The 26,331-nt window shown below is 44.5% G+C and overlaps 1 pseudogene across 1 annotated transcript in view; it reads right to left on the reverse strand.

The window, feature by feature from the left end:
- LOC126950301 (rab5 GDP/GTP exchange factor-like) overlaps nucleotides 1–22,605 on the reverse strand; it is a 49,799-nt pseudogene extending 27,194 nt beyond the window's left edge. Inside the window, exons 1-3 of the transcript XR_007724153.1 lie at nucleotides 22,466–22,605; nucleotides 5,772–8,648; nucleotides 3,536–3,702 (exon numbers count right to left, since the gene is read on the reverse strand). The product of XR_007724153.1 is annotated as a rab5 GDP/GTP exchange factor-like (transcript). The remainder of the gene's footprint in view (nucleotides 1–3,535; nucleotides 3,703–5,771; nucleotides 8,649–22,465) is intronic.
- Between the last annotated feature and the right edge of the window lie 3,726 nt (nucleotides 22,606–26,331).

A 26,331-nucleotide genomic window follows, 5' to 3' on the forward strand; every position in this document is an offset into this window, starting at 1 on the left:
GAACTCCCGACCTTAGGTGATCTGCCCGCCTTGGCCTCCCAAAGTGCTGGGATTACAGGCGCGAGCCGCCGTGCCCAGCCTTATTGTCCTTATTTATTTTGACACTCAAACTTATCCCACACTTGACCAGTGGAAATTCCTCCAAGCTGGCTTCTGGATCTTCTGAAATGTCCCCAAAATATTGAAGGGGCCCTTTTTTCCCTGTCCCAGCCCCAGAATCAGTCATTTCTCCAAGAAGCCCTGGTTCACTTTAATGAATAATAGTATTTAGAATCTAAGGTCTGGGTGGTATTGGTATTTTAACTCTAAAAAAGAAAAGATACGCTTTGTAGGATCACTGTCTTCAGATCCGCTCGTGAACGAGGTACAAAAGATGATACTTGGGATGACAAGATTATAGGAGTTCTGAAAGAAAAGGGCACTTTGAAATGTATAAGCAAATATCTCAGCTTGGCCAACCACTGTGACTTCCTCTACACAGCTCACTCACCCTGACTGTGGAGACTAAAACACTTTAACTGAGTCTTTACAGTCAAGATATTCCATGTACTTTCTCTGAAGGCGTATCCAACTCTACAAGAATGTGAAAATATTCTTCAAATTCCGTAGAAGGTTATTTGTATTTTGCCTGCTACCAAGCTCCTATGTACGGCGTAAAAGCTTTCCTTTATGCTACTAACAGAAACAAGTAAAATATCAAGAGCAAGGGCATCACGGACTAAAGAAGATGAAGAATACGGAATACAAAAAGTCTGTTTCTAGTCTAGACCCAATACATTAAAACTGCACTCAGGCTAACCTTATCCACACACAATGGCCAAAGAAGTAATCAGTGTGAAATGCAAAATTTGCCTGGCTAAGTTATATTAAGTGGTCTGTGAAACAAAGATACAATGGAATCTTCTTTTCTAACATGAATTTTTAAATACTTTAAGGTCTTTATCCCCAAAAGCTTTCTACAGACAAAAAGCAACCAAAGAACAAAAAATCGAAAGGACAAAACTACCATCAAAAAGATGGGGGGCGGGGAGAGACAAGAACAAAGGTAAAAACCATTCTGCATACATATTTTTGAAATAAAAGTCACCTGGATTGTTTCTTTTTTAAATTAATGAATTTTTTTTTAGAGATAGTGTCTCACTCTGCTGTCCAGGCCGGAATACAGTGGCACAATTACAGCTCACTACAGCCACTAACTCCTGGGCTCATGTAATCCTCCTACCTTAGTCTTCCAAGTAGCCGGGATTATAGGTAGGTACAAGCCACGGCACCCAGCTCCAGAATTGTTTCTTTTTAAAGTACAGCCTCTGCACTAAATTGTAAATCTCCTTTCCATAGTATAATGCACACTGTACAAAGGCTTTTGAGACACAGGTTTTTAAAACCATCAAGGAGAGTCAGCGAATATAAATGACAATTATGTACTTAAGTAACAGAAACTTAATTATATATATATATTTACTATTGATTATATATATTAAATAACCTAGGTTTCTGAAGTGTACACACTGAATAAAGGAATATAATGGAAAAATATTGACCCAGGAGTTAGGAGACCCGAGTTCTTATACACAAACTCATTGTGCAGCCTTGGGTAAATTAGTTAACCTTTATGGACTTTCATATTGTCATCTGCAAAATCAGGCTATTAGAGCTGATAATTTTATAATTTTCTTACTATTTTATCTGTTATCATAAATACTTATCATTTCACTACATACCATCAGTAAACAGACTTTAAGCTAAATAGGAATTAAGGATTTTTTTTTTTTTTTTTTTTTTTTTTTTTGAGACAGAGTCTCGCTCTGGAGTGCAGTGGTGCAATCCTGGCTCACCGCAAGCTCCACCTCCCAGGTTCACGCCATTCTCCTGCCTCAGCCTCCCGAGTAGCTGGGACTACAGGTGCCCGCCACCACTCCCGGCTAATTTTTTTTTTTTTCTTTTTGTATTTTTAATGGAGACAGGGTTTCAATGGCCTTGTGCTCCCTGCAAGATTATTCTATCAGAAGAATAACTTGCATTTTAAAAAAGCTAACACTTTCTGGAGATCTACTGTGTGTGTCAGGCACTGTGCTAAGCTCTTTACATGCATTAACTCATTGAATCCTCATCACATGCCTCTGGTAGGTATTACTGTCCCTCACTGTGGACAAGACTTGGAGTTGTTAGTCCGCCCAGGGTCACAAAGCTGGTAAATGACAGGATTGACTCCAAAGTCACCTTACTAACCACCTGGCTATCCCACCTCCTAATAAATAAATCATGAGCCCAATACATTCTTATCTAATCTCTGGCAAGTACTAATTTTTTTTTCCTTTATAGTAGAGACAAAATTGCTACAACTGGCAGCCAACCAAGAAACAACTCATTTTTGTATTTTTTCTAGAGACAGGGTTTCACCATGTTGCCCGGGCTGGTCTCAAACTCCCAAGCTCAGGTGATCCATCCGTCATGGCCTCCCAAGTGGCCTCCCAAAGTGCTGAGATTATATAGGTGTGAGCCACTGCACCTGGTATCCAATCCATGTCTTACAGAGAAGTGTGTTTTTGGTTCTATGCAATATTTCCTTTTATTTCCTTATAATAAAACAAAAGGAAACACCAAAAGTCACAAAACCTAGAAGACCGGCAAGGATCTTAAGGGGTAACACTGTCTTATTATTCATTCTGTTGCCTCCAGGGGAGAAGACGTCATTACAATTACCATAGGGTAGGAAGTGGGGAGCAAGTGAGGGGGCTCCCAGAGAACAGGTCTTCTGACAGCATCAGTGTTGGTTCCCAGTCTCTCCCATTATTTCACATTGACTGCATAACTGAGTAACAACATAAATTTTCAGAGACTGAAGCCTAACAACAGAGATGCTTTCCTGCTTCATGTTGGGCCACTTCAACTGGCTAGGCTGCTCAATTGTAGAACAACTGTGACTTAAGTGACAATCCTCTTGCTGGTTACATGGCATTTTAAGAAGCAGGGTGAATATGATCACCTACATACAAATCCATGCACTGGAAAATAGCTACTACGGCTCACTCTCATCCCCCCAGGAGCCCAACGTGGGCCTTTTCCTATATTTTCTCAATACACTTTCTCAAGACACAAGTTGTCTCTCAAATAAGCTCTCGAGCAGAAAATCTCTCTCAGATGACTTTCAAGCCTAGAAATCACCATTTCTGACAAGCTGTGAACAGTGAGGGTATTACACCACAGAACAAACCAGGATCCACAAATAAAGGCACAAAAAACAAAACATCCAAAGAGACAGTCATTTGGATGGGGATGAATTTCATAAACAAAACTACCTATTTCAATTCTCTTTATTCCTCCTATAAACACATTTCTCTAAAACACAATGTCTTTCAACCAAAGGAGTATTGGTTTCATATATTGTCTGACCCTCAAACCCACTTTCAGTCTCAAATCTGAGCTGATGTTCTCAAAAAGTTGATAGATATTACAAAGCTGAGCCTGTGAGCATTGTGGATCTACTCTGTGTCTCACTCAGGCAGAGAAGAAAAAAAGAGTATCAGAACATTACCCTTCTTTGATCCGACCCTGGAAGACGCACTGAAGAATTTCTTCACTGTGGTAACCTCGCGGGTCTTCTCGTTGGTTTTCTTTTCTTCAAACTTGGAGAATGTGAGGGATTGGGCCCCTTGGCTGCTCTGACTGCTGGCAAAGGCCTCTTCTTCCTCCCGCTGGAGTCTGCAATTCAAGAAAGGATTAGAATGATCTAGATATTCTCCAAGGTTCTCTGTATCTGAAGGTTATTACTCCATTAATTCAGGAGGATCTAAAGATTTTAGAACTAGAGACTAAATATACCAAATCAGCCTGAGGTCTCACATAGCTACAGGATGGGCTGCTCTTCATGCACTACAGATTTCAAATGGGAGCTTCTCATGCTCATTCAGCAACTGCTCTAGGGCTACATGAAAGAAATCAAGTCTAGTCCTTTTCCCTAACAAGCTCAGGGTTAGAACAGATGAAAAGGTAAGTAAACTGCTACATAATGGGACAGCTGCTACATTAGAGAGTAAAAATTGAGTGCTGTGAGAACACAGGAAAGAACAACTCAATCTGCTGGGGGAGTCTGTTGGGGCCTTACAACAGTGATGTTTGGGCTGGGTCTTAAAGGATACATAGGATCCTTTTTTGTTTGTTTTTTATTGAGACAGAGTGTCACTCCATCACCCAGGCTGGGGTGCAATGGTACGATCTTGGCTCACTACAACCTCTGCCTCCCAAGTTCAAGCAATTCTCCTCCCTCAGCCTTCCAAGTTATTGAGACTATAGGCACACACCACCACGCCTGACTAATAAGGCTGAATAGTATTCTAAGTGAAAGGATATTCCAGGAAGAAGGAACTACAGATGTGCAAGCCTGTGGTTTGCTTCACAACAAGGTGAATGTAGCCAGAGCACTGGGCGTGTGATGAACTGTGATGCTGGATACATAGGAAGGCACCAGAGGGTAAGGAATCCTGACTGCTAAGCCCACTATTCTGGATTTCATCATGTGGTGGGGAAGCAAGACTGTAAATCCAAGAAGTTATCGTTGTCAGATCTGTGCTTTAGAAAGATCATGCAGGTAGCTGTGTGAACAACCTGAAGGGTAGAGAAACTAGAGACAGGGACAAGAAGTAAGAGTATATTACAAAGGTTTAAGTAAAAGAAAATAAGTACCTGGAAAATAGGAGTAGAAAAGGTAAAATTCAGAAGCCTTTTCTGAGTTGGAAGAAATAGAACTTGGTCAAGTTGTAGGTAGCAAGGGAGATGAAACAGAAATCAAGAATGAAAACAAGATTTTTTAGCTAACTTGGTAAATAGTGATGCCATTAATTGACTCAAGAGAAGGATTAGGAGGAAAATGTTCAGAATGGGGAGAATAATAAATAAAAGCAATAAAATTTGGCTTTGGATTAGCTGCATGTGAACCATCTGTAATAATTACCAAACACAGGCCGGATATGGTGGCTCACGCCTGTAATACCAGCACGCAGGGAGGCCAACGTGCTCGGCCGGATCACTTGAGTTCAGGAGTTTGAGACCAGCCTGGGCAACATGGTGAAACCCTGTCTCTACACAAAATACAAAAACTAGCTGGGCATGGTGTCATGCTCCTGTAGTCCTAGCTACTTGGGAGGCTGAAGTAGGAGGATCACTTGAGCCCAGGAAGCAGAGGTTGCAGTGAGTCAAGACTGCACCACTGCACTCCAGCAGGGATGACAGAGCAAGACCCTGTCTCAAAACAAACAAACAAAAAACTCAAGCACTATCTATAAGACAGTGGTTCTCAAAGTGTGATTCCCCAGACAGTAGGAGCAGCATCACCAGGCAACTTGTTAGAAATGCAAATTCTCTAGTCTTACTCCCAAGCTACTAAAATCAGAGACTCTGAGGGTAAGGTCCAGCAGTCACTGCTTTTACAAACTTTCCAAGTGATTTAGCAGCGTCACAATTAAAAGCAGTAAGAAACAGAAATGCCTATCTCCATTCTTCCACTCCAAGGAGCTTACTGTCTAAATTTGAGAACTAAGACTAACACAACCCAAGGAAAATAATCAGAAGTTAAGACATACACAAAATGAAGAAACTACTGAAAGCTGTTCATCAAAGGCTAACTGAGAAGAAGAGGGGAAAACATCCTTTTCCTTAATATTAAACTGACGTGCTGATAGCTCAATGCAGAAGAGAAAAATGTATTTCGACGGTGACAGAACTATGTATCCAGTCACGTCACTGTTCAACCACTCCTAGTTAAGTCCTTTTACCGCTCTGCCAGCTCCCAGTCCTCCTGCATCTCCTACAGCCTGGCCTTGTGGTACTCTTCCCTCCAGTGCTTGGAGCAGAAACCCTGCCAGGCTGGGTTGCCGTAGTAACCACATCCTTTCTTGCACAGGATCCACATGAATTCCGCCGCGTTCGGACTTCGGGCTCATCTTCTTCCTGCTAACCAATGAACAAACAACAAAGTGTTGTTGAAAATGAATCATCATTCTACTAACTAAAATCTTACCAATTATGAACAAAAAGTGAGTGATTCCATTATCTTCAAGCCGTAAGAGAGGGAAGAAGGGAATGAAGGAGGGAGGGAAGGAGGGAGGGAAAGAGGGGAGGAAGGAAGAAGAAAAAAAGGTATATATAGTAAATTCCTGCCACAGTTATATTAAAAAAAGACTTATTCCTTGCCCAAAATACAAAGAACCCATTAAGAAAGAGCTAACATTAAAGACCTAAATGTATAGGCTTGAAACTAGAAAACTCCTAGAAGAAAACTTAGGGGAAAAGCTTCCCGACACTGGATTTTGCAAGGACTTCTAGGATATGACACCAAAAGCACAGGCAACAAAAGCAAAATCAGACAAACACATTAATTCCATCAAACTTGAAAATGCTTGCACAACACAGGAACCAAATGACAGAGTAAAAAGGAACAACACACAGAAAGGGAGAACATATCAGCAAACCACATATCTAATAAGGGGTTAATATCCAGAATATAAAGGAACTCTTACCACTCAATAACAAAAAAAACCAAGATGATCTGGTTAACAAATGGGAAAAGGACTTCAATAGACAATTATCCAAAGACATACAAACAGCCAATAAACATGTGAAAAAGTGCTCAACATCACTAATCAGGGAAATGCAAATCAAAACCTTCGTACCCATTAGGATGACTACTATAAAAAAATATGCAGTTTTTGATGCAGTGGCAAATAAGCATATAAATACTTGTTCAACATTGTTCAGTCATTAGAGAAATGCAAATTAAAACCACCATGAGATATCACTCAAATCATTAGAATGGCTAAAACAAAAAATATTGACACAGCCTGGGCAACATGGCAAAATCCAGTCTCTACCAAAAAATACAAAAAAAAAAAAAAAATTAGGCAGGGATGGTGGTGCATGGATATGGTTCCAGCTACTCAGTAGGCTGAGGTGGGAGGATCACTTGAGCCCGGGAGGTGGAAGATGCAGCAAGCCAGTATCATCACACCACTGCACTTCAGCCTGGGTGACAGATGAGACCCCACCTCAGAAAAAAAATAAATACTGACAATACCAAGTGGCAGCAGGGATGCAGAGCAACTACAACCCTCACACATTCCTAGTGGAATACAAAATAGTACAGACACTAGAGAAAACACTTTTATAGTTTCTCAAAAATGTACACATACAATGACCATCCAACCATACAATCCCTCTCCTGGGTATTCCCTCTAGAGAAATAAAAACTGCTATTTACAAAATTCTATACACAAACAGTTATAGTAGCATTATCTGTGATGACAAAAAATGACCACTAAAATATCTTTCAATGGGAGAATGAATAAACAAACTATGGTACATCCACACAACAGAATGCTACTCAGGAAAACAACAGGTATCAGTACACCCAACAACTTCGATGAATCTCAAAGGCTTTATGCTGACAGAAGCCAGCATCTTACTTCCTTCTGGCTGCAGGAACAAAATACCATAAACTGGGTAGGTCACAAAAAACAGAAATTTATTTCTCACAGTTCAGGAAGCTGGCAAGTTCAAGATCAAGAAGTCAAGTTGGTGTCTCGTGGTTCAATGAAGGTACCTTCTCCCTGTGTCCTCACATGGTGGGAGCGGAAGACAGGCTAGGCTCTCTGTAGTCTCTTTTAAGGGCACTTATAAGCCCCAGTCATGGGGGCTCCACTTTCATGAACTACTCACCTCCCAAAGGCTCCACCTCCTGGTAGCATCACCTTGCGGTTTAGATTTTCAACATACGAATTCGGGGGACACACAAAGATTCAGACCATAGCAGCCATCTTAAAAGTTTACACATTGTATGATTCCATTTAGGAACTAGGGGTAGGAAAGGATGTGACTATAAAGGATTAGCACAAGAAAGTTTTTGGGTGATGAAACTTCTGTATTCTGATTGTGGAGGTGTTTACATAAATCTATTAAAATTTTAAAATTCCGGCCGGGCGCAGTGGCTCATGCCTGTAATCCCAGCACTTTGGGAGGCCGAGGCGGGCGGATCACAAGGTCAGGAGATCGAGACCATCCTGGTTAACATGGTGAAACCCCAACTCTACTAAAAATACAAAAAAATTAGCTGGGCGTGGTGGTGGGCGCCTGTACTCCCAGCTACTTGGGAGGCTGAGGCAGGAGAATGGCGTGAACCCGGAAGGTGGAGCTTGCAGTGAGCCGAGATCGCACCACTGCACTCCAGAATGGGCGACAGAGCCAGACTTCGTCTCAAAAAAAGAAAAAAAAAAATTCCCAGAACATTATACTCCTCCCAAATAAATTTTACTCTATGATTAAAAATTTGTTGCCACCACTGCACTCCAGCCTGGGCAACAGAGCAAGATGCCATCTTAAAATAACAAAAAACAAAACAAAACAAAACAAAACTTGAGAGGCAATTTCTAGGTTGGATTAGGGAGAAGTACAGAACAGGAGACATGGAAACTGACCAAGAAGCAACTACAATTAGAGGACTAGAGGTAACACAGTGGGTAGCTAGGTATGGTGGCGCTGACCTGTAATCCCAGCTACTTGGGAGGCTGAGGCACAAGAATTGCTTGGACCCGCGCGCAGAGACTGCAGGAAGCCGAGATCGCACCAGGGCACTCCAGTCTGGGCAACAGAGTGAAACCCTGTCTCAAAAATAAATAAATAAATTAATTAATTAATTAAATATGTAACACAGTGGGAATGGAAAGACGACAGACGGAAATCTACCTTAGAGGTAAGATCTGTAATAGTTACTTAATGAGACTTGGCAGGGAGAGGGAAATCAAATAACATTAAGAAATCCTGGCCAGGCACGGTGGCTCACACCTGTAATCCCAGCACTTTGGGAGGCTGACACAGGCAGATCACCTGAGGTTGGGAGTTCGAGATCAGCCTGACCAACATGGAGAAACCCCGTCTCTACTGAAAATACAAAAAAATTATCCAGGCATGGTAGTGCATGCCTGTAATTCCAGCTACTCAGGAGGCTGAGGCAGGAGAATTGCTTGAACTCGGGAAGCAGAGGTTGCAGTGAGCCAAGATGGTGCAATTGCACTCCAGCCCCGGCAACAAGAGCGAAACTCTGTCTCAAAAAAAAAAAAAAGAAATCTCGACTTATTCCATCAAAAAGGGAGTAAGTGGCAGAGTCATCACTAAGCTTCCGGGGTCTGTCAGGCTGGAGTACAGTGGTGTGATCACAGCTCACTGCAGCCTTGACTTCCCAAGCTCAAGCAATACTCCCACCACTCAGCCACCACGCCTGGCTAACTGTTGTATTTTTTTTGTAGAGGCGGTGTTTTGCCACGTTACCCAGGTGGTCTTGAACTCTAGGGCTCCACTAAGCCTACACTTAGTATGCCAAGTCCTGGGTTTCAAATTATTTTGAAAGTTTGAGCTAATCTTGCCATTATCATCCTGCTGTCCCTTCCCTTCCAAGAGAAATGGGCAAAAGGAAATACCTATTTTTTCGCATAGATCAATTCACTTCTTAAAATTTTGTACTGTAAGTATGATAGTACTAGTCCATGTTACTAAAATAAACACAGTTTGGGGAATCTGCCTAGCACATGTGCAAATACCTCCCGTGTATCAGGAAACTGTCCTCTCAATCCGCAAAGATAAGCTGGCAGCAGCTACATTTGTATAAGGTATTTGAATGGTCCCCCAATTCAGGGTCACAGCTGATTCTCTCTGTGTTAGAGTCTTTTGCTTGGAGTTTTGGAAATGGGACTAAATCGGGGCTGTTCTCTTGAATGATGGAACTGTGTAACATGATCATCTTCCCTCAAGTGGTCTGAGTATCAGGACAGTGAAATAGACATACCCGAAGAAGCAGAGAAAAGTAGAAGGGCCAGTAGGTCCTGAGTGATTTCAATCTCCCAGATCCAATCCCTGGCTAAGGGTTAGCTGCACGCCCACCCTCAGATTCTGAGACATACACACTGGTTCCCTAACTGCTTTTTTCTTTTTTTCTTAAGCTGGTTCCAGTAGAGCCAAAAGAGTCTATGCCAAAAGACTTCTACAAAGCCGGGCGCGGTGGCTCACGCCTGTAATCCCAGCACTTTGGGAGGCCGAGGCGGGCGGATCACAAGGTCAGGAGATCGAGACCACGGTGAAACCCCGTCTCTACTAAAAATACAAAAAATTAGCCGGGCGCGGTTGTGGGCGCCTGTAGTCCCAGCTACTCGGGAGGCTGAGGCAGGAGAATGGTGTGAACCCGGGAGGCGGAGCTTGCAGTGAGCCGAGATCGCGCCACTGCACTCCAGCCTGGGCGACAGAGCGAGACTCCGTCTCAAAAAAAAAAAAAAAAAAAAAAAAAAAAAGACTTCTACAGATGCTCTTTAAGAGCTAGAAAAACATAAAGGAGTGCTCTGTGCATTACTTGGCATACATTAAAAGCTCTATATGTATTAGACAGAAACAGTAACAATAGCTCTGAGTCTAAGAAGACTGATTTGGTGGCGAGGTGCGGTGGCTCACGCCTGTAATCCCAGCACTTTGGGAGGCCGGGACAGGTGGATCATGTGGGAAGGAGATCGAGACCATCCTGGCTAACATGGTGAAACCCCGTCTCCACTAAAAATACAAAAAATTAGCCGGGCGTGGTGGCGGGCACCTGTAGTCCCAGCTACTTGGGAGGCTGAGGCAGGAGAATGGCGTGAACTGGGAAGGCAGAGCTTGCAGTGAGCCGAGATCGCACCACTGCACTCCAGCCTGGGCAACAGAGCACGACTCCGTCTCAAAAAAAAAAAAAAAGAAAGAAGACTGATTTGATGTGGACCATGAAATCACAGGGATCAGTCGTATCTGCACTCGAACCCCAGCTTTGCCACGTACTAGAAATGTGACTGTAGGCAAACTATGTAATATTTCTGAAACTCCCTTTCCTATCTCTCTCTCCAACCTCACTGCTCCTATCATTCTCCACCTTTATACCAAATTAAACCTCACAGGACCTGTGCACCCATGACCTTCACTCTCTGGTGCTACACCTGTGATTATGTCACCTTTCACTGCAAAAAAGGACTTTGCAGATATAATTGAGTTGACTAATCATTAAAACAAGGAGATTATCCTAGATATCTAGATGGGCCCAATGAAGCACATGAACCCTAAAACGCAGAAGAGAATAAGGACCCAGAATGACCAAAACAATCTTGAAACCGAATGTAAGAAAACTTATATTTCCTGATTTCAAACCTTACTACAAAGCCATGGGAATTACTACAGCGTGGTACTGGCACAAGAACAGTCATAGAAATCAACAGAATAAATTGAGATTCCATAAATAAACTCACAATTCTTCTGTCAACTGATTTTCCACAGAAGTACCAAGAGTATTCAATGGCGAAAAAAGAGTCTTTTCGGCCAAGCACGGTGGCTCATGCCTGTAATCCCACCACTTTGGGAGACTGAGGCGGGCGGATCACGAGTTCAGGAGATCGAGACCATCCTGGCGAACACAGTGAAGCCCTGTCTCTACCAAAAATACAAAAAAATTAGCCGGGCGTGGTGGTGGGCGCCTGTAATCCCAGCTACACAGGAGGCTGAGGCAGGAGAATGGCGTGAACCCAGGAGGTGGAGCTTGCAGCGAGCAGAGATCACACCACTGCACTGCAGCCTGGGGGACAGAGCAAGACTCTGTCTCAAAAAAAAAAAAAAAAGAGTCTTTTCACCAAATACTGCTGGGAAAATCGGATAGCCACATGTAAAAGAATGATGCTAGATACCACATACAAAAATGAACTCAGAATCAATCAAAGACTTAAATGTAAAAGCCAAAACTAAAGCTCTCAGAAGAAAATACAGAGGTAAAATTTTCATGATATTGGATTGGACAAAGGATATTTAGATATGGCACCAAAAGCAGGAGCAACAAAAGACAGATAAATTGTACTCCAACAAAATTTTAATGTTTGTGCTTCAGAGGACCTTATTAAGTGAAAATAGAACCCACAGAATGAGAGAAAACATTTGCAAGTCATTTATGTAATAAGGAACTTCTATCCAGAATATATAAAAAATTCTTGGCCGGGCACGGTGGCTCAAGCCTGTAATCCCAGCACTTTGGGAGGCCGAGACGGGCGGATCACGAGGTCAGGAGATCGAGACCATCCTGGCTAACACCGTGAAACCCCGTCTCTACTAAAAAATACAAAAAACTAGCTGGGCGAGGTGGCGGGCGCCTGTAGTCCCATCTACTCGGGAGGCTGAGGCAAGAGAATGGCGTGAACCCGGGAGGCGGAGCTTGCAGTGAGCCGAGATCCGGCCACTGCACTCCAGCCCGGGCGACAGAGCGAGACTCCGTCTCAAAAAAAAAAAAAAAAAAAAAATTCTTATAACTCAATAATAAAAACTAAGTGACAATTTTTTCAATGGGTAAAAGATCTGAATGGACATTTCTCCAGAAAGACAGTCAAACAGTCGTGAGTATGTGAAAAGATGTTCCACATCATCTGTCATCAAGGAAATGCAAAACGAAACCAAAATGAGATGCCACTTCACATCCAGTAGGATGACTAGAACCAAAAAGTCAGAAATAACAAGTGTTGCCAAGGATGTGGGGAAACTGGAACCCTCATACACTGTTTGTAGGAATGTGAAATGGTACAGCCATTGTGGAGAAGCCCTGCAGTTTCTCAAATGATTAAACAATATTACCATAGAAACCAGCAATTTCACTCCTAGACTAAGAGAAACAAAAACATATGTTCACAGAGAAACTTGTACATGTTCTTATCAGCATCATCCATAATAATCCAAGAGCAGAAACAACCCAAATGTACATCAAGTGATGAATTAATAAACAAAATGTGGTATATCCATAAAATGGAGTATTATTTGGTCATAAAAAGGAATGAAGTACTGACATATGCTACAACATGGTGAACCCTGAAAACATGCTAAGTGAGAGATGCCAGTTATAAAACACCACACATTATACGATTCCATTCATCCGAACATCCATACCAGGGAAATCTAGAGAGACAGAAAATAGACTGGTGGTCACTTAGTACTGAGAGGGAACAGGATGGAAATAAAGGGGATAGAGAAAGGGCATGGGTTTCTTTGTGAGATGATGAAAATATTCTAAATTTGGCTGTGGTAATGGTTGTAATTGTGCACTTGAAAAGGGAGAATTGTATGGTATGTGAATTATACCTCAATAAAGCTGTCTTTTTCAAAAACAGAAGAGACAAAATGTGCAGTTAGGGAGAGTCAAATCACTACTGATGGTTTTGAAGCTGGAGGAGACTAAAAGCCAAGAAATTTGAGTGGCTTCTAGAGGCCGAGAATGACTTCTGGCTGACAGCCAGCAAAGAAATGAGGACCTCACACCTTCACCACATGAAAATGAATTCTGCCAACATGAGTGTGTGTGGAAGGAGACTCTCCCTACCACCTCCAAATAAAAACCCAGGATGAGCGATGCTTAATTCTGACCTCCTGAGGTCCTCAGCAGAATACCCAGTGGAGCCTGCTTGAACCTCTAATCTACAGAACTTTGAGATAATAAATGAGTACTGTGGACACGGGCAATGACTCACGCCTCTATTCCCAGCACTTAGGAAGGCTGAATTAGGACGACTGGTTGAGAATGGGAATTTGAGGCTGCAGCGAGCTATGACGGCACCACTGAACTCCAGCATGGGCAATAGAGACCTCTTTTAAAAAAATAAAAACAAAAAATAAGTGAGTGTTTCAAACTGCTATCCTTTCCACTTCCCCCTTTGTTGGGAGAGGCTTTGCAAGTCCTGTTCCAATGTGAGGAAAGCCATGGCCCTTGCTGTACAGGAGGTGGTTTCTTTCTCATTGTTTAGGTCTAAGCTGTGAGAGACCTTCCCTAGCCTATCTGAAATACTATCTACCCCAACCTACCCTACCCTCACCTCCATCGTGGACCCAATTCTCTATGTCCTATTTCTTATATTTCTTTGGGGGTGCAGGGGTAGAGGCGGGGTCTTACCACGTAGCCCAGGCTGGTCTTGAACTTTTTATGGATGTGAGCCACCATGCCCAGCCCTCATGTCCTATTTCTTTGCCTTCCCTCCCGCTCCTTGAAACAGGGTCTGACTCTGTCATCTAGGCTAGAGTGCACTAGTGCAATCACGGCTTACTACACTCGACCTCCCCAGGCTCAAGAGATCCTCTCACCTCAGCCTCTTGAGTAGCTGGGACTACAGGCATGTGGCATCACGCCTGGCTAAGTTTTGTATTTTTTGTAGAGACAGGGTTTTACCACATTGACCAGACTGATCTCGAATTCCTGGCCTTAAGTGATCCACCCACCTTGGCCTCCCAAAGTGCTGGGATTGTAGGCATGAGCTACTGCACCCAGCCTCCATGTCCTATTTCTAATAAGTATTTTTTATTTACTTCTTTACCTGTTGATCTGTCTCCCTCACTGCGAAGAATGCAATTTGCTGAGGACAGAGACCTTATTTTCCTTCTCCACTGTTACATTTCTAGTGATTCAAATAGTACCAGTGTGATGTTATAACCTATATTGGTTTTTGTCCACGGTTCCTGGCTGGTAACTACCATAGTCCTCATCCTAGGTTTTCTGTTTTTTGTGACAGGTTCTCGCTCTGTTGCCCAAGCTGGAGTGCAGTGGTGAGGTCTCAGTTCACTGCAACTCCGCCTCCTGGGTTCAAGTGATTCTCCTGCCTCAGCCTCCTGAGTAACTGGTACTACAGGTGCCTGCCACCATGCCCATGGTGTATTTTAGGTAGAGACGGGGTTTCACCATGTTGGCCAGGCTGGTCTCGAACTCCTGACATCAAATGATCTGCCCACCTCAGACTCCCAAAGTGCTGGGATTACAGGCATGAGCCACCATGGCCAGCCCCAGGCTTTTGTGTTATAAGGCTGGGTGTGTTAGGCCTCATGGGCAGCCTCTCTGACTTTTCTCTACCCTCCTTTTACCTGCCCCAAGGCAGGACTCTACTCTGGATTGGTCTTAAACCCTCCCCAGAGAGGGTCCAGCTCTATACTCTGAGGGACGAATGCTGATGTCAGGAAGCCTCCACAAAAACCCAAGAGAACTGGGCCCAGGAAGCTTTCAGGTAGCTGAACACAGTGGAGGTTCCTGGAGGGCTTACACCCAGGGAGGGCATGGAAGTTCCGCACCTTCCCCTAGTCCTCGCCCCCAGCATCTCCTTCACCTGGATCCTTTGCAATATCCGTTGCAATAAACCGGTAAACATAAGCATCTCCCTGAGTTCTGTAAACCACTTCAGCAAATTAATCGAACCTAAAAAGGGAGCCATGGGAACCCGAACTTGGAGCTGGTCAGTTAGAAGTTCTAAGGCCGGGCGCGGTGGCTCAAGCCTGTAATCCCAGCACTTTGGGAGGCCGAGACGGGCGGATCACGAGGTCAGGAGATTGAGACCATCCTGGCTAACCAGGTGAAACCCCCTCTCTACTAAAAAATACAAAAAAACTAGCCAGGCGAGGTGGCGGGCGCCTGTAGTCCCAGCTGCTCGGGAGGCTGAGGCAGGAGAATGGCGTGAACCCGGGAGGCGGAGCTTGCAGTGAGCTGAGATCTGGCCACTGCACTCCAGCCTGGGCGACAGAGCGAGGCTCCGTCTCAAAAAAAAAGAAAAAAACAAAAAAAGAAGTTCTGGAGGCCCGGAGTTGCAACTGATGGGGGTTAGGAAGGGCAGTCATGGAGACTGAGTCCTCACCCTGTGCAATCTGACACTATCTCCTGGTAGATAGTGCAGGAAGTGAACTAGAAGACACCCAGTCGGTGTGGTGTGTAGGGGAAGAATCCGCACACATATGGTCATGGAAGTCTTCTGTGTTGATGATTGCTTGGCATGAGCAGAGGAAAAACACAGTTTGAGGAGGTTTTTCCCTGCACAACTGGGCATATCATAGGTTCTCAAATCTTTGTTGAAAGAACAATAACTACATGAATAAGGTTATTGTAGAGACCATAGAATAACATGGCTATAAATAAAGCAATGATACATACTAAATGCTTAATAAATACAAAAAATCCCTTCCCCGGGGCCAGGTGCAATGGTTCATGCATATAATCCCAGCACTTTGGGAGGTGAAGGTGGGAGGATGGCTTGAAGCCAAGTGTTTAAGACCAGCCTGGGCAACATAGCAAGACCCTGTCTCTATTATTTAAAAATGTTCAAAAGTCTCCTCCTCTCATGGGTGATTAGCCATTATGTTAAAATTACTCATGCTGGATGGGTGCGGTGACTCATGCCTATAATCCCAGAACTTTGGGAGGCCAAGGCGGGCAGATCACGAGGTCAGGAGTTTGAGACCAGCCTGGTCAACACAGTGAAACTCCATCTCTATTAAAAATACAAAAATTAGCTGGGCATGGTAGCATGCGCCTGTAGTCCCAGTTACTCAGGAGGCTGAGGCCGGAGAATCACTTGAACCCAGGAGGCAGAGGTTGAGGTGAACTGAGGTCATGCCACTGCACTCCAGCCTGGGCAACAGAGAACACTCTGTTTCAGAAAAAAAAAAAAATTATACATGCTAACCAACTTTACAAGGGAAAATAAACATCTATGGGATGGGTAAACAAACTGGGGCATGACCACACAAGAGAATACCTAACACTAAAAAGGACACACTATTAACACATGCAAAAACCTGGAGGCTCAAGAGCAACATGTTGACTTTTTTAAAAAGTGCATCTTAAAAGGTCACATACTCTAGGATTTATACAACCTTTCCAAATGACAAAGCTACAGATATGGAGAACAAATTAGTGCTTTTTCCAGGTTAAGAGTGGTGAAGGCAAGGGAGAGGAGGGGAAGGAAAATGGTATAAACAGTTAACCCAGCAGGCTTGCGTTGCTCAAATGATGCACATTCTCAGACGGACCTGCTTGGTCAGCTGGGTTAGACTGGCCCTTGGTCAGCTTCTAGAAACTGAGGTCTTGTACTAGCCCTATGCCCTAAGTGATACGGATATTTTGTATGGTTACGGTACTGAACCACACTGTACCAGCTTGTCTAGATATTTTGTGCAAATTGTATGATTTATGGTAAACACCTGCTTTCCTTTTGGAGTTGCTCTAACAGTGGTCAGTCCCAAAGGGACTATATGCCTATGTGATATGGTTTGGATCTGTGTCCCCACCCAAATGTCATGTTGAATTGTAATCCCCAGTGTTGGAAGTGGGGCCTGTGAAAGGTGATCTGATCATGGGGCAGTTACTCATGAATGGTTTCGCACCACCCCCTGTGGTTCTGTGCTTGTGAGATCTGGTTGTTTAAGTGTGTAGCACCTTCTCTCTTGCTCCTGCTCCCACCGGGGGAGACACTTTGCTCCCTCTTTGCTTTCCGCTGTGATTGGAAGCTTCCTGAGGCCTCCCTAGAAGCAGAAGCTGCAATGCTTCCCGTACAGCCTGTAGAACTGTGAGCTAATCAAACCTCCTTTCTTTATAAATGACTCAGTGTCAGGTATTTCTTTATAGCAATGTGAGAATGAACGAACGAATACACTATGTGACCGGCCTCCAGTAAAAGCCCTGGATTCTGAGGCATACCTGAGCTTTCACAATAAAAAACACTTCACACGTGTTGCTAGAGTTTATGGCTGGGGAAGTAAGCACATCCTGGGCAACTCTGCTGGGAGAAGACTCTTCGAATCTTAACAGTGCTGGTGTCTTGTAGAATCTGCTCAATGCACAACTACCCTTTATTAATCCTGCTTTGTATCCCGTCACTGCAACAAACCATAGCAAGGAGTAAGTATGACCTGTGAGAGCCCCAAGCGAATTACGAAACCTGGGGGCAGCCCTGGGGACTGCTGACACAGGATGTGACTAAAAAGGCAGGAGGGAAGTCTTTGGGGTAATGGAATAGTTCTGTATCTTGACTATGGCGGTGGCTACAGGAATCTACGTATGAGATAAAATGCACAAATATCAATTTCCAGGTTTCGACATTATATTACAGTTATGTAAGATATAACCATTAAGCAAACTAGAAGAGTACACAGGACCTGTCTGTACTATCTTTACGGCTTCCTATAGATTTAAAGTTATTAATTATTCCAAATTTTAAAGTTTTGTTAAAAATCACACATGAGGCCAGGCGTGGTGGCTCACGCCTGTAATCTCAGCACTTTGAGAGGCCGAGGTGGGTGGATCAAGAGGTCAGGAAATCAAGACCTTCCTGGCTAACACGGTGAAACCCCGTCTCTACTAAAAATACAAAAAAAAATTAGCTGGGCATGGTGGCAGGTGCCTGTAGTCCCAGCTACTAGGCAGGCTGAGGCAGGAGAATGGCATGAACCCAGGAGGCGGAGCTTGCAGTCAGCAGAGATTGCACCACTGCACTTCAGTCTGGGCAACAGAGCGAGGCTCCCTCTCAAGAAAAAAAAAAAAAACACACGTGAACGTTTTTTAATAAAAATAAACACCTATCATGGGACCAATGTGTATCAGTTAAACACACCACTCATTCTGCTGCTTCTAAGTATAAAAAGAGAGCAAGGGTACCACCAAAAGAGAGTGCCATCATTTGAAAGGCTATGTAGTGGTGGTGACAGTGTCTGTTATGGTAGAAGGCAGGAGAGTCGGCACACCCAGATCGGACATCAGAGCTACAGACGGCATAGCCTGTAAACGCAGGAAGAAACGTGGGGGATCAACTGCGTGAAACTCAACTCTTTCTCTCCTGGGCAGACAGACCTGTCCCTAGACAGGTAACCACCACCAGCACCGGTTACAGGAGGGAGCTCTGAGGGGCCACACGCTCCTGTGGGAGCACTGCATTCCAATAAAGAGGAGCTTGATTGAGCAACCTGGACATAAAGAATGCACAATTCAATTGGTCCCACTGATGTCAGACAAGACAGAGTAAAAATGATCTCTGCTGCTGGGACAGTTAGGATTCTACAAATTGTGCCCCAGGGCTAGGATTTATTCCGGGTCCAGGTACCCTAAAAAGGACAGAGAGGTACAAAGCTTACTTACAAAGCTCCCAGAACTATTAGTACTCTTTCTTAAGGCTCTGGATGCAAGCCAGTTTCGTCTCAGAAAAGCAAAACAAAAACACTTTGCAGATGTGAGTAGTTTCCCGCTATCCTTCTTGAGGGTCCGCTTCCTATTCCTGGGTTCAATGTCATGCCCTCAGAAGTCACTCCTCTCCTCCAGGCAACTCATCTGGGACTTACAGGAAACATTCCATCAATTCTAGTAAAATGATAAGCTATCCTTTGACCTCAGTTAAGGAATAAAACTTTTGGGTGATTTTTTTCCCTTAAATTTTCCCTTAAATGAGTAAAGAATACTCATTATTGGCGGAGAATGCAGTGAGCCGAGATCACGCCATTGCACTCCAGCCTGGGCGACAGAGCGAGACTCCATCTCAAAAAAAAAAAAAGAACACTTACTATTTACAAAACCCGACATATATAGACAAGTAGAAAAAAAAGTTTCCGTCATCATCCAGAGACAGTTACTGTACGTGGTACATATTCTTATAATGTTCCCTCTGTACTCATTCAACAAATATTTATATACTGATGGATTACTGTACGACAGGCACTTGGGACAGGCACTTGGGATACAAATGTAAGTAAAAATAAATCAAACAGTTTGCTAGAAACAGAAACGGAATGCCAAAGGGTATGTGCATTTAAAATTTTGACATATACCAAATTGGTTTGACAAAATATACTATTTACATTCCCACCTACAGTGTATGAGAATCTGGTTTCCCATAACCTCACAAGCATAACATTACTGAACTTTAATTTTCTGTCAATCTGACAGGCAAACAAAAAAAATCATTTAACGTGCATTTCCCTAAAGTTAGCCATCTTTACAGACATTTATTGGCATTAACATATTTTCTTTGAAGAAATTAACTGATCTTGCTCATTTTTCTATGTCATTACTATTTTCTTTCGATTTATAGGTACTCTTCTTATATATCTTTCAGTCCTCAACTTCACAGTATGAAGACACCATCATTCTAATAAAAGGCTTATTAGCATTTGCACTCTGTAATCCAAGGTTCACCAACTTTCATATGATTAAATATAATGCTTCCAAAACGAATGTGAATGTCAATGTCAGAGTTTTAATGTTAAATATAACAAAACATTATTTGTCCAAACGTTAGCCTGGACAAATAATTCCAAATGATAATCAACTCCTGGGAATATAATGTAGAGCTGATTGCTGCTGGAATGAGCAGAGCAAGCAGGGCAGCATTCTTAAGGAATGAGTTCCAGACAACAGTCTTCTATTGTACTAAATCAAGCCCTCCTTGGTTAAGCAAAATTGTAACTCTAATCTGAGCATGCCATTCTCTGGACTAACAGATCAAAATTACACATAAGATAATCTGGCTACTGTAGCCTACTTTGTACCATTTCTCTATGCTCTCACCCAGGGAAGCAGCACAAATGGTCCATTTATTCACTAAGTTACTGACCAAAAATTATTTCTCCTAACTCCACCTAAAGGAACAGCAACCTGCAACACATAAGACCGTCTCTGTTAAAGGCATTTCTTTTCTTTACCTTTTTTTCCTTTTCTTTTCTCTATCTGACATATGGTCTTGCTCTATAACCCAGGCTAGAATGCAGTGGCATGATAACAGCTCACTGTAGCCATGACTGCCTGGGCTCAAGTGATCCTCCCCACTTTAGCTTCCCAAGTAGCTGGGACTACAAGTGTGCACCAGCATCCCTTGATGCTTGAGGTGACACTTGAGGGACACTTGAGGCGGGAGGATTGCTTGAGTCCAGGAGTTTGAGACCAGCCTGGGCAACACAGCAAGACCCCATCTTGACAAAATATTTAAAAATCAGCTGGGTGTGACAGCACCCATCTGCAGTCTCAGCTACTCGGAAGGCAGAGGTGGAAGGATCACTTGAGCCTAGGCAGTTGAGACTTCAGTGACTCATGATCTTGTCACTGTACTCCAGCCTGGGTGACAAAGTGAGACCCTGTCTCCAAATAAATAAGCACCTCCTTATAGTTACTGGTCTCCTCTCCTTTGGTCCCCCCCTCTCCATCACTCCACCCTGTTAGTCTAAATGTTACTCATTCTTCAGGACACCTGCAGAAAGTATTCCCTGATCCCTTCCAGGCTCCACACCCAACAGCATAGCCTAAATGCCCAGCTCCTTCCTCGGTGCTCCATCTTAGCTCACACTCCTTACCACACTGTTTTCAAAGTATCTTGACTGTCCCTTCTCCTCAACTGGGCAACTTCTAGACAGCAGAAACATGACTGCTTAGAAGGTCATTAAAAATTCAAATCCTGAACATTTCTTAATCCTATGGATATGAATCAGTAACTCGTAAAAGCAAAATGTTATTTATCATTAAATATTAACAATATAATCACATTTTCATCTCTGGCAAGTTTCTTGGTACAACAATTTTAAGGAACAGACTCTTTAACAACAGTTAAAGCCGCACGCTGGCTCACGCCTGTAATTCCAGCACTCTAGGAGGCTGAGGCGGGAGGATCACTTAAGGCCAGGAGTTTGACACCTGCCTGGGCAACATTGTGAGATCCCATCTCGAAAAAAAATAGTAAATAAAAACAAAGCAGTTTTAGGTTTAGAGGGGGGAAAGTAGCTCTCCAAGCCAAAAACCAACTCCCAAGATGCTCCTGTAAACTCGCCCTGGAAAAATCTATCTAATCTCAAAGGCAAAACGAGCCCACGGGCGCCCACGACACATTTCTCAACCACAAGGATTGGTCACCCGCGCTGAGACACCGCCAGCTGCCTATGACCTAGCCTCCAAAGCGGCAGAGTCCCTCCCTCTCTCTCCCTAAACTTCCGCTATAGCATACCCCGGCTCTCCTCCCAGACGGTTCGGAAATAGGGACTTCGACTCCTAACCCCAGCCCCACAGCCTCGCCATCAGCCACGGGGTGGAAGTCAGGACCACAGGCTTCAAATCCCCTCCCAATTCCGGGACGCTTCTGTCCCCCCAGGGCCACGCGGCATCAAGTCCCGGTGCCCCCGCCGCCGCCTGGGGCTGTGGTCTGGGTCCACGCGTCCCATCCCGGCGCGTTCCGGGGAGGTCCTGGGAGGGGCCCCGAGCGAGCACAGATGTTGCTTTGGAGCCCGCGTCCTGGACGGGAAGTGGGAGCCAGGCCCAGGGAAACCGCCGGAGAGGGAGGCAGCCAGGAAACGCTCCGCGTCAGGCCTCCGGAGCTTGGCCGGGCACTGGAGATTCCGGCAACCAGCGCCTGAGACAGAAAGGCCGCGCACTGTGAGGATTAAAGGAGCCGAGGGCGGCCTGGAACGGGGCAGGCGGCGCTGATGGGGCGGGAACGTGGGACGAAGGACAGAGGGAGGCACCGACGCGCAACTGCCCCCGCCGCGCGGATGGCACAGACCAACCGCCCCGCCGCGCCCGGCCCGAGACGCCCCGCCGCCCCGCCACCCCGCTCCCAGAGCTGAGAGCCGCGCAGCTCTTAGGCCCAGTCCATCCGCTCTGTACCTCGCCCGCTTCTCCACCGGCGCCCAAAGCGCCGCTCGCCCGTGTCTTTTGGGTAGGTCTCGGCTCAGCGCTCCGCTTCCGCCTCAAACCCACCCTCCTACTAGCCCCGCTCCCGTCACTGCCAGCGAATGCAAGTTAGGCACGGCGTGCAAACGTCACTTCCGGCGCCTTTGGCTCGTGGCGGGAGGAAATGCCAGCGGATCCAAAGGTGGTGCATCCCTGTAACCCTATCTACTAGGGAGGCTGAGGCAGGAGGATCGGTTGAACCTGGGAGGCGGTGGTTGCGGTGAGCCGAGATCGTGCCAGTGCACTGCAGCCTGGGTAACAGAGTGAAACTCTCTCAAACAAAAGAAAAAAAAAAGGAACCCAAGATCAGATCACAGAACTGGCAGGTTTGGTTTCTCTTGAGGCCTCTCTCCTTGGATTATAGATGGTCACTGTCAGGCCTCTGAGCCCAAAGCTAAGCCATCATATCCCCTGTGACCTGCACGTATACATCCAGATGGCCTGAAGTAACTGAAGAATCACAAAAGAAGTGAAAATGGCCTGTTACTGCCTTAACTGATGACATTACCTTGTGAAATTCCTTTTCCTGGCTCATCCTGGCTCAAAAACTCCCACTGAGCACCTTGTGTGCCCCGCCCCTGCCCGCCAGAGAAGAACCCCCTTTGACTGTAATTTTCCTTTACCTACCCAAATCCTATAAAACGGCCCCACCCGTTTCTCCCTTACCTGACTCTTTTCGGACTCAGCCCGCCTGCACACAGGTGAAATAAACAGCCTCGTTGCTCACACAAAGCCCGTGTTAGTCTCTTCACACAGACGCGAAAGTCACCTCTTCACTGTGTCCTCACATGGCCTTTTCTCTGTGAACATGCATTTTTAGTGTCTGTATGTGTGTCAAAATTTCCTCTTTTTATAAAGTCACCAGTCGAATTGGATTAGGGCCCACCCTAATGGCATCATCTTAACTCACCTCTTTAGAGACACTGTTTCTAAATACAGCCACATTCTGAGGTACTGGGGTTAGGACTTCAACATATGAATTTGGTGGGGATCACAATTAAGCCTATAATGTAATCATAATTACTTTAAAAATAAATAACATGGTGCTATAGAATAAGCAGGCAGGAGTGAGGGTTTGGGAGCCTAGGGAGACCCTGATAAGATGATGGCTCCAAGTTGAGACCATAAGGGACTATGAGGGTGAAGCCACACGGGACAGAAGAGGAGAAGGAAGATGCCAGCAGTTCTGGAGTTTAAGCAAGACTTAAGTGACTTTCAGACTGGTCACTCATCCAAACATGAAAACTCTCAGGACTCAGAAAATGATAGTGAGGAAAGAGAGAGACCCTCTCATATTGTTTTATATTGTTTTATACTCAGTACCTGTTTTAAGAAAAAAATAAGGAAGTAAAACCAAAGACAGGCAGCCCAATGACAGGCCCGAAACCAGGCCTGGGCCTGCCTGGCCTAAACCCAGTAGTTAAAAATCAACTCATAACTTAAAAACCGATGTTATTCATAGATTCCAGACATTGTATAGAAAAACATTGTGAATCTCCCTGCCCTGTTCTGTTTCTCTCTGACCACCGGTGCATGCAGCCCCTGTCACATACCCCCTGCTTGCTCAAATCAGTCACGACCCTTTCATGTGAAATCTTTAGTGTTGTGAGCCCTTAAAAGGGACAGAAATTGTGCACTCAGAAAGCTCGGATTTTAAAGCAGTAGCTTGCCGATGCTCCCAGCTGAATAAAGCCCTTCCTTCTACAACTCGGTGTCTGAGAGGTTTTGTCTGCAGCTCATCCTGCTACAATACGACTAAGCAAAAATGCAGCACCAGTGCAGATGTTTTGGCTTCTTCTTGTGTAGCTCATCTCATATCTCGCAGTTACAAAATTTCTTTGTATTTAATGTAGAATCAGTCTTGCTGGGATATAAACCTGTATCCTCCTGTTTTGTTCCCAGGGAAGAGATGTCACAAGTCTGTTCATTTATTGGAATACTATTATTTATCTTTTCTGCAGACTTATTTTCTGCAAGTTGTTTTGGCTTTTTTTCTGTAACTGGATCTGGGTAACCTGGCAGTGCAGAGCCAGGCCCTGGGCTTCAAGACAGGGACACACTGAGGCTCAGGACACAGACATGTCCCCACTCTGCTACCCACCAGCCTAGGGACTCAGCTGGACTAGTTGGCTTTGTCAAACTCTTCATCTGGGAAACAATGTTAGATTCTAGTTAAATTTAACTCTGAATATGATCTTATCTATAATAATTTTTAAGGTTTCCTAAAAATCAAGTACTCTGTATTTCTGTCAAGCTTTGGAGCCTGAATTAGAAATAGTCCTGAAATCAAAGTCTGGTTTCTGCCTATTTTTTTTCTTTACATTCTATTTCAGCTAATGATGTTTGTTCATTTTTTGAACAGCTAAATAGCAGCTTGGACTCAAATTCACTATAAAGTTCACAATTACTCCTTGGCCATTTCAAGCCAACAGTGGCTGGCATGTTCCAGCCATGCCTTTCCTCATTTCAGTCACCCACTGACATCTAAGTTGCTCCCTAAATCCAACAGTGTGTGGGCACTTGGCACATAGTTGGTCTCCATGCTGGTCATCCGTGACAATGGCCCATTTGATTTTTTTCTTTTGCTTTGTTTTGAGACAAAGTCTCACTCTGTTCCCAGGCTAGAGTGCAGTGGCGCGATCTCGGCTCACTGCAACGTCCACCCCCGGGTTCAAGCGATTCTCCTGCCTTAGTCTCCTAAGTAGCTAGGATTACAGGTATGCACCACCACACCTGGCTAACAATGACTCATTTGAGATTCTCACTTTCTGGCTTCTAACTGCCACCTCCCCTCACAGAGTTTGGTAGAGTTGATCCCATCCAAAATCTAGTCTTATGGAATCCCCATCTGATGACCATCATCTCATTTCCTCAATACCCTTGTGTCATAAACTTGCTTTCAGACCCTATCAGGCTTTGGACCTGTACACCTTTCCCATTTGCAGAGTCCAGAAACTGGCCCCTGTCTTATTGCTTCTTTACTTCATCCAGGTCCCATCATTCCAACCACATTCCTGAAGGTTAGCCCCATCCTTTGATGCTTACTGCTCGAGCACTTCCTCTACTTGTCATCTTGCCAGGACCACCCAGCTATCTGGCTTTCTCCCTCTCCCATGCTGATCACTGGGCCTTGTAAGACAAATGAAACACTGATCTCATCTGAGTTACTGCAACTCATCAGAGCTGGTTTTCTCACTTCATCCAGGTCCTCAGTGCTGCTTGGCAATTATTGTTTGTCTTCACGCAGTTTCCTCTCTGTTTCTCCCACAATGGCTAGCCCAAAATGTCGCCACTTTGCTCCAGCGCCTTCCTTGACCTGCCTGTTTCTTTACAGTTATCTTTATTTGCTGATCCCTCACTTCTCTAATTAAAGGTATAAATTATTCAAATTACTCTTGATTTCTTTCTCCTAATACAAATGACCCTAAAAACAAGACAGGTCAGATGACCCAAGGAGACAGTGACGGTGTAGACCTTTCTTTTTTTTTTTTTTTTTTTTTTTTTTTTTTTTTTTGAGACTGGGTCTCACTCCATTGCCCAGGCTGGAGTGCAGTGGCCTGATTACAACTCACTGCAGCCTCGACCTCCTGGGCACAGGCAATCCTCTCACCTCAGCCTCCTGAGTAGCTGGGACTACAGGCATGTACCACTACACCAAACTAATTTTTTTTTGTATTTCTTGAAGAGAGGATTTCACCATGTTGCTCAGACTGGTCTGGAACTCCTGTGCTCAAGCAATCTGCCCATCTCAGCCTTCCAAAGTGCTAGGATTACAGGTATGAGCCCCTGCACCCAGCCCA

This window comes from Macaca thibetana, chromosome 3 (genome assembly GCF_024542745.1).
Source record: "Macaca thibetana thibetana isolate TM-01 chromosome 3, ASM2454274v1, whole genome shotgun sequence".
NCBI classification, from domain to species: domain Eukaryota; kingdom Metazoa; phylum Chordata; class Mammalia; order Primates; family Cercopithecidae; genus Macaca; species Macaca thibetana.